General features: G+C 40.3%; 1 non-coding gene across 1 annotated transcript; it reads left to right on the top strand.

Moving 5' to 3' along the window:
• The first annotated feature begins 1,423 nt into the window (after positions 1–1,423).
• LOC125918237 (U6 spliceosomal RNA) lies at positions 1,424–1,526 on the top strand. Its single transcript, XR_007456407.1, has one exon. It is a non-coding gene; the product is annotated as a U6 spliceosomal RNA (small nuclear RNA).
• Positions 1,527–7,620: the final 6,094 nt, after the last annotated feature.

The raw sequence follows: 7,620 nt of genomic DNA on the forward strand, positions 1-7,620 counted from the left end.
ACCCTATGACCCAGCAATAGCACTGCTAGGAATTTACCCAAGGGACACAGGAGTGCTGATGCACAGGGGCATTTGTACCCCAATGTTTATGGCAGCACTTTCAACAGTAGCCAAATTATGGAAAGAGCCTAAATGTCCATCAACTGACGAATGGATAAAGAAGATGTGATTTATATATACAATGGAATACTACTTGGCGATGAGAAAGAATGAAATCTGGCCTTTTGTAGCAACGCGGATGGAACTGGAGAGTGTTGTGCTAAGTGAAATAAGTCATACAGAGAAAGACAGATACCATATGCTTTCACTCTTAGGTGGATCCTGAGAAACTTAACAGGAGACCATGGGGGAGGGGAAAGAAAAAAAAAAGTTAGAGAGGGAGGGAGCCAAACCATAAGAGACTCTTAAAAACTGAGAATAAACTGAGGGTTGATGAGGGGGCGGGAGGGGGGAGGGGGGGCGATGGGCATTGAGGAGGGCACCTGTTGGGATGAGCACTGGGTGTTGTATGGAAACGAATTTGACAATAAATTATATTTAATAATAATAAAAAAAAGTCAACCAATATAACCCATCATATCAATGGGCCAAATCACTTGCATGTCTATTTCTTTGTCTTGATGGCTGCTTTCCAGAGGACCTGAACTTTATTCATTTGCTAAGGGCTATGTACCAAAACCCCATAGCAACTTAAGTTGATAAATGTAATAGTGACACTTTAGATGGATTTTCTTTACGATTAGTTACAAGGTAAGGACGCCCAGTGGCACTGCCACTGTTTAATGCACTGTTGTGGAGATCCTAGACAATGCCGTAACAAAAGAAAAGGAAATAAGAGGTATAATGAACATCTACCTAGAAAAATCAGAAGAACCATCAAACTACAGTTGACTTTTTTTTTTAACGATTATTTATTTTTGAGAGAGACAGAGCACGAGCAGAGGAGGGGCAGAGAGAGAGGGAGACACAGATTTCGAAGCAGGCTCCAGGCTCTGAGCCATCAGCACAGAGACCCATGCAGGGCTTGAACCCATGAACCGTGAGATCATGATCTGAGCCAAAGTCAGATGCTTAACCGACTGAGCCACCCACGTGCCCCAAACTACAGTTGACTCTTGAACAACATGAGGGTTAGAGACACTGACACCCACGTAGTACAAAATCCCCATACAACTTTGGACTCCCCAGAAATTTAACTACTAATAGCTTACCACTGACCAGAAACCTTATTGATAACGTAGTTGATGAACACATATTTTGTATATTATGGGTATCATATACTGCATTTTGACCATAAAGTAAGCTAGAGAAAACGTTATTAGGAAAATCATAAGAAAAAAATCTACATACAAGCGGACCCATGTAGTTCAAACCCATGTTGTTCAAGGGGCAACTGTATTAGAACACATACAGGACTTCAGCAAGTTTTCCAGACCATACACTAAAATTGAAATGATACACAGAAGATTAGCATCACCCCTGTGCAAGGATATGACATGAAAATTTGTGAAGTATATCATATTGTTAAAAAAATTTTTTACTGTTTATGTATTTTTGACGGAGAGAGAGAGAGAGACAGAGAGAGACAGAGACAGAGCATGAGGGAGGGAGGGGCAGAGAGAGAGGGAGACATAGAATCCGAAGCAGGCTCCAGGCTCCGAGCTGTCAGCCCAGAGCCCGACGGGGGCTCGAACTCATGGACAGTGAGATCATGACCTGAGCTGAAGTCGGATGCTCAACCGACTGAGCCACCCAGGCGCCCCAAGGGTGTTTTAATAAAGCCATACCGAAACCAACACAAGGGCAGAAGGACAGACAAGGGAAAATGACAAATTGGAGACTGACCGGCATGTTTGTATGAGACTTAATAGAAGATAAAGTATAAAAATAAATTAACGGGGGGGAGGCGCCTAGATGGCTCAGTCGGTTAAGTGTGCGACTCTTGGCTTCAGCTCACTCAGGTCATGATCGCAGAGTTTGTGCATTCGAACCCTGCATAGGGCTCTGCGCCTGACAGCACAGAGAATGCTTGGGATTCTCTCTCTCTCTCCCTCTCCCCTTTCTCTCTTCCTCCCTTTCTCTCTCTCAAAATAAGTATTTTTAAAAAATTAATGAATGAATTAATGGGTAAACAACAGACTGCTTAGAGAATGACATGGGACTACAGAATACAGAAGAAGAAAGATAAATTGCACCGCTACCTAATCCCAGACATGGGGGCAGACTCTAAATAGATTAAAGACTTCAGTGTGAAAGAGACCGGAAATCAACAGAGAGCAGAGAGTGCTGAAAAGTCCTCAAACAAAAGCACAAACCATTAAAAAACAAACAAACAAAAACAATGGCTCTCATTACATCAAAATTCAGGCTCTGTTCAGTGAGAGCTAAGATACCAATGGCAGATATTAACAATGCAGGTGCATGAAACTATATGGGGTTATTGCTGAGCGTAAACCAGGAACTCCTAGAAAAATAACCCAGGGAAAGTGGGTAATTCAAATAGAAAAACAGGGAAATATATATACGAAATATTTTCAAAATAGGAGATCGTAATTGCAGTTTCAGGTTGATAAATGAGGAAATAGGGGCATGATATTATTTAGACACGTTTTATTCCAGAAGAACAAAGGGGGAACATTTTAAAAAGTGGTTGCCTCTTGAGAGCGTGGCTGAGCGTGGGGACAGTTGGGGTGGACATTTTTCACTACAATTTGATCTTCTAACCATGTGCATGCTTCATTTTGTTGATATTTTTAAATTTTAAAAGGAACTAATGACAAATAGCTTCAGCCACATGTTTCAAAAAGTTAAAGGAAAGGTCTCACTCAGGAGTCACCCAGACAGAAAATGCTGTATAAAAATGAAAATCAACTCATAATAGACCAGAAGCCTAAATATGTGGCTAAGCCACAAAACTTCTAGGAGAAAGGAGAAAATCTTTTAAATCACTACTCACAGCAACCTCTGCCTGTCTTCACATGGCCTTCTCCTCAAGAGTGGTCATCTCCTGGGGCGCCTGGGTGGCGCAGTCGGTTAAGCGTCCGACTTCAGCTCAGGTCACGATCTCGCGGTCCGTGAGTTCGAGCCCCGCTCTGGGCTGATGGCTCGGAGCCTGGAGCCTGTTTCCGATTCTGTGTCTCCCCCTCTCTCTGCCCCTCCCCCATTCATGCTCTGTCTCTCTCTGTCCCAAAAATAAATAAAAAACGTTGAAAAAAAAAAAAAAAAGAGTGGTCATCTCCTTTCGCCTCTTAGGACACTTGTGATGGTTTTTAGGGCCCACCATTATAATTCACGGTAATCTCAGCTTAAAATCCTTAATCACAGCTGCACAGATCTCTTCTTCCAGATAAGGTAACATTTCCAAGTTCCAAGAATTAGGACTTGATTCTTTGGGTGGCTATTATGCAATCTACTACAATATCCAATTCTCTCAGCAACATTTGTTGAAAAGACTATCCTTTTCCTGTTGGATTAGGACTTCGGCACTTTGTAGAAAATCAATTCGCCATAAATATAAGGGTTTATTTCTGAACTCTCAATGATGTTCCATTGATATATCCTTGTATCAGTACCATACGTCTTGTTAACTGTAGTATCATAGTAAGTTTTAATAGCAGGTAGTGTAAACCCTTCAACTTTGTTCTTCTTTTTAATTGTTTTGCCTACTATAGGTCTGTTTTTATATAAATTTTAATTTATTGATTTCTTGATTTCTGCATAAAAGTCTGCTGGAATTTTGATAAGGACTACACTGAATCTATAAATCAGTTTGGGGACCCTTCCAATTTATGAACATGGACTGTCTCTCCAATTATTTAAATCTTCAATTTCTTATAGCAATATTTCATAGTTTTTACGCTTCTCAGTGTAAAAGTCTTATGCTTTTGTTAAATTTATTATTTTATTCATTTTAATGCTATTATTCATGGAATTGTTTCCTTAGTTTCCTACCAGATTGCTGCTAATATACAGAAATACAATTCATTTATATATATATTGACCTGGTATCTTCTGAGCTTGCTAAACACGATTAAATGCTACAGTTTTTTAATGAATGTCTTAGAATTTCCTATAGAGTGTCATTTGCAAATAAATTTTTTTTTTTTCCAATTTGATGTTTTACCCCCTTATTGCACAGGCTAGATTCTCCAGGAAAATTGTTAAATATAATTTAGGACTTTTTGTACCCATGTTCATGAGGGAAATTATATGTAGTTTTCTCTTCATGTAATTTGTCTGGCTTTAGTAGCATAGGTACCAAACAGGAAGAACTGAGAGGTGCTCTCACCTCCTTTCTTTCTGAAAGAAATTTGTGACTGATTGGTATTAGTTGTTCTTTAAATGTTTGATAGAATTTACTGGATCTGGACATTTTTGTGGGAAGATCTGAAAATACTAATTCAACGTTACATTTCTATTCAGATTTTCTACTTCTGAATGAGTTTGTTTTGATAATTTGTGTCTTTCTTGGAATTTGTTCATGTCATTCAAGTTGTCTACTTTGTTGGTATAAGCTTGTAATATTCTCTTACAATCTTTCTGATTTCTGTCGGAATGGTAGCCATGTTGCCCCTCTAAGTTCTGATTTTGGTAACTTGTGTCTTCTGTTACTCTCTTGGCCAGTCCAACAAGTACTTGCCAATAGTTTCATTAATTTTCTCTATTTTTCTGTTTTCTATTCATTGATTTCTTCTCTTTCTTTCTTTCCTTCGGGCTCAGTTTGCTCTTCTTTTCCCACTTTCCCAAGGTGGAAATTGAAGTTATTAATTGGAAACCTTTCTTCTTTTCTAATCCAGGAGTTTAAAGCTACAAATTTCCTTCTAACCACTGCTTTAGCTGTGTCACATAAATTTTGCTGTTATATGTATTCAGTTCAGAACATTTAAGAAGCTTCCTTTGTGATTCTCCTTTGATCCATGAGTTATTTAGATACTTGGGGTTCTTCCGGTTTTCTTTCTTTTAAAAAAAATTTTTTTTTTAACGTTTATTTATTTTTGAGACAGAGAGAGACAGAGCATGAGCAGGGGAGGGGCAGAGAGAGAGGGAGACACAGAATCTGAAACAGGCTACAGGCTCTGAGCTGTCAGCACAGAGCCCGACGCGGGGCTCGAACTCATGGACCGTGAGGTCATGACCTGAGCCGAAGTTGGACGCTTAACTGAACCACCCAGGCGCCCTTCTTCCGGTTTTCTATTGCAGATCTGATTTAATTGTGTTGTGGACAGAGAACATATGTTTTATGATTTCAATCTTTTTAAATTTATTGAGCCTGGTTTTATGGCCCAGCATGTGATTTGCCCTGAAGACTGTTTCACGTGCAGTTGAAAAGACTATGTATTCTGGAATTTCTGAGTAGGATGTTCTACAAACGTAAATAGGTCTGCTCCAGTCAGTTGACCGTACTGTTCAGGACTTCTTTACGTATGATTTTCTTTCTTGTTCTCAGTTATTTAGGGTGGGCTTTTTCAAATCTCCCAACTATTCCTGATAAATTATTCTTTCAATTATGTCAGTTTCGCTTCATGTATTTGAGGACTCTGTGTTTAGGAGCATATATACACTTACAATTGTTGGGGTTTCACTACGTATTGATAATTTTTATCATTCGGAAATGTCTCTGTTTGTCTGTAGTGATAGTTCTTGAAAGTTCTTTCTGATACTGATACAGGCCACGCCAGCTCTTTCACGGTTGTTTGCATGGCATACTTTTCATCATTACTTGTGTCTTTGAATGTGAAGTTTCTTAGAGACAGCACAGGTTTTTTAAAAAAAATTTAGTCTGCCTGCTAACCTCAGCCTTTTGAATGTTTTGTCCATTTACCTTTGAACGTAATTCTCTATATGGTTGGGTTTTTGCTATTCATTTTTGCACCTCTGTCCTTTACTGCTTTCTTCTGTGTTGAATAGCTCTTAGTTTACTATCTTAATTCTTCTCATTTCCCCAGCGACTTCTTGACTTGATGGAGCTTCCCCCTGGCAGATTCCTCAGAAGGGCTTATGAACATAGTACCGAGCTCTTATTTTAAATTGTTTTTCTACCAACTTCTTACTTGAAAGACAGCTTTTCTGGATATTTGATTCACATTTCTTTTTCCCTTGAATCTCTTGAAAAGGCTGCTCCCCTTTTGTTCTGCTTTGCATGTTGCTTCTGGAAGACGACTTTTTGCTTTACGTGTGTTCCGTCATCATTTAGCCGCCTACCCCGTTTTCCTCTCTACTAGGCACTAGATAGGAAAATAAAGTTTACGTATTCTCCACAGCATAATCCGTACTGTGGGTGTGGGTAATGGGTGGTTTTGTTTGATGTCCTCATAAGGACAATGTTTTGGAAGGGTGGAGATAATGGAAGACTAGGTGGCCACAATCGTCCTCACACACTGTGTTCTGGGACACAAAGGTTTTACATCCACAAGGAAAGAGGGCATCAAGCCCGCACAGCAGCAGATCACTGACTTATCCTGCAGATTTTAAAATGCACCTTTTCCACCCATGTGACGATACTTGTTACTGAAGTGCATCTTACAACTGGCATATTACAGAGCCGTTCTAGTGGTACATAAAACAAAAGCATACAGTCCCGTTGGTGCAGTTCTAGATTGGAAATACCGCTCTCGTTTCTGTCCCAGCTTGCTCAGAGCCCCACATTTCCTGAGTTGGAACCCAGCTGTAGACATCACAAAGGGAGGAGTCGTTTGGGTACTTCCTCTCCTGTGGATGACGATGCCGAGTGAAAACGGTCCCTGAATGGTTTCCGTGCTGCCCACCCAGCCGCCGATGGAGCGTTCCAGAGCCCTCTTGTGGTTTCTTGGGAGAAATATGTGCCCTGCTTCAGGTTTGAGGGGAGTTTTCTCTCAGCATTCTGCCTCAGTTTTACGCAAGTTTACTGTTCCTAGCATATGTTTCTTTTGTGGTTCATGTACCTGGATGCTGGTTATTGTAAAGTTTTAACAGAAAGACTTTGGTTTTGGGTTTTTGTTCAAAATGCTGCTATGTTTCAAGGGCTGATGTCAGACAACATGCGTTGTTTTCACCATCTTTCCCAGGCACTTCTATCATTTTTAAAAAGTAGCAATGAACATCTGGATGTTGATTTACAAAATATTTTAAAAGTAGCTGAAAAGTTGCTATCATCATCTGCTAATAAAAATGATAGCTCTGGGGCACCTGGGTGGTGCCCAGAGTTGAGCGAGTTGAGTGTCCAACTTGATTTTGGCTCAGGTCAAAATGGATCATGGGACTGAGCCCTGCGTCGGGCTCCACACTGATCGTGGAGCCCGCTTAAGATTCTCTCTCTCCCTCTGCTCCTCTTCCGCTCTGCTCGCACTCTCCCTCTCTCTCTATTAAAAGAAAAACCCCACAGCTCTGGCATACGTGTAGTCATAGAGGCCTAGGCTCCCATCAATAGAAGTCTAGGGAATTCCAGATAACATACACTGAAGAAAGACACTAAGAAATGTACTTAATATTCTTTTTTTTTTTTTTTTTTTGATTTTTAAATGTTTTTATTTATTTCTGAGAGAGAAACAGAGGACGAGCAGGGGAGGGGCAGAGAGAGAGGGAGACACAGAATCTGAAGCAGGCTCCAGGCTCTGAGCTGTCAGCAATGAGACCGATGTGGGG

This window comes from Panthera uncia, unplaced genomic scaffold (assembly GCF_023721935.1).
Source record: "Panthera uncia isolate 11264 unplaced genomic scaffold, Puncia_PCG_1.0 HiC_scaffold_588, whole genome shotgun sequence".
In the NCBI taxonomy this organism is placed as follows: domain Eukaryota; kingdom Metazoa; phylum Chordata; class Mammalia; order Carnivora; family Felidae; genus Panthera; species Panthera uncia.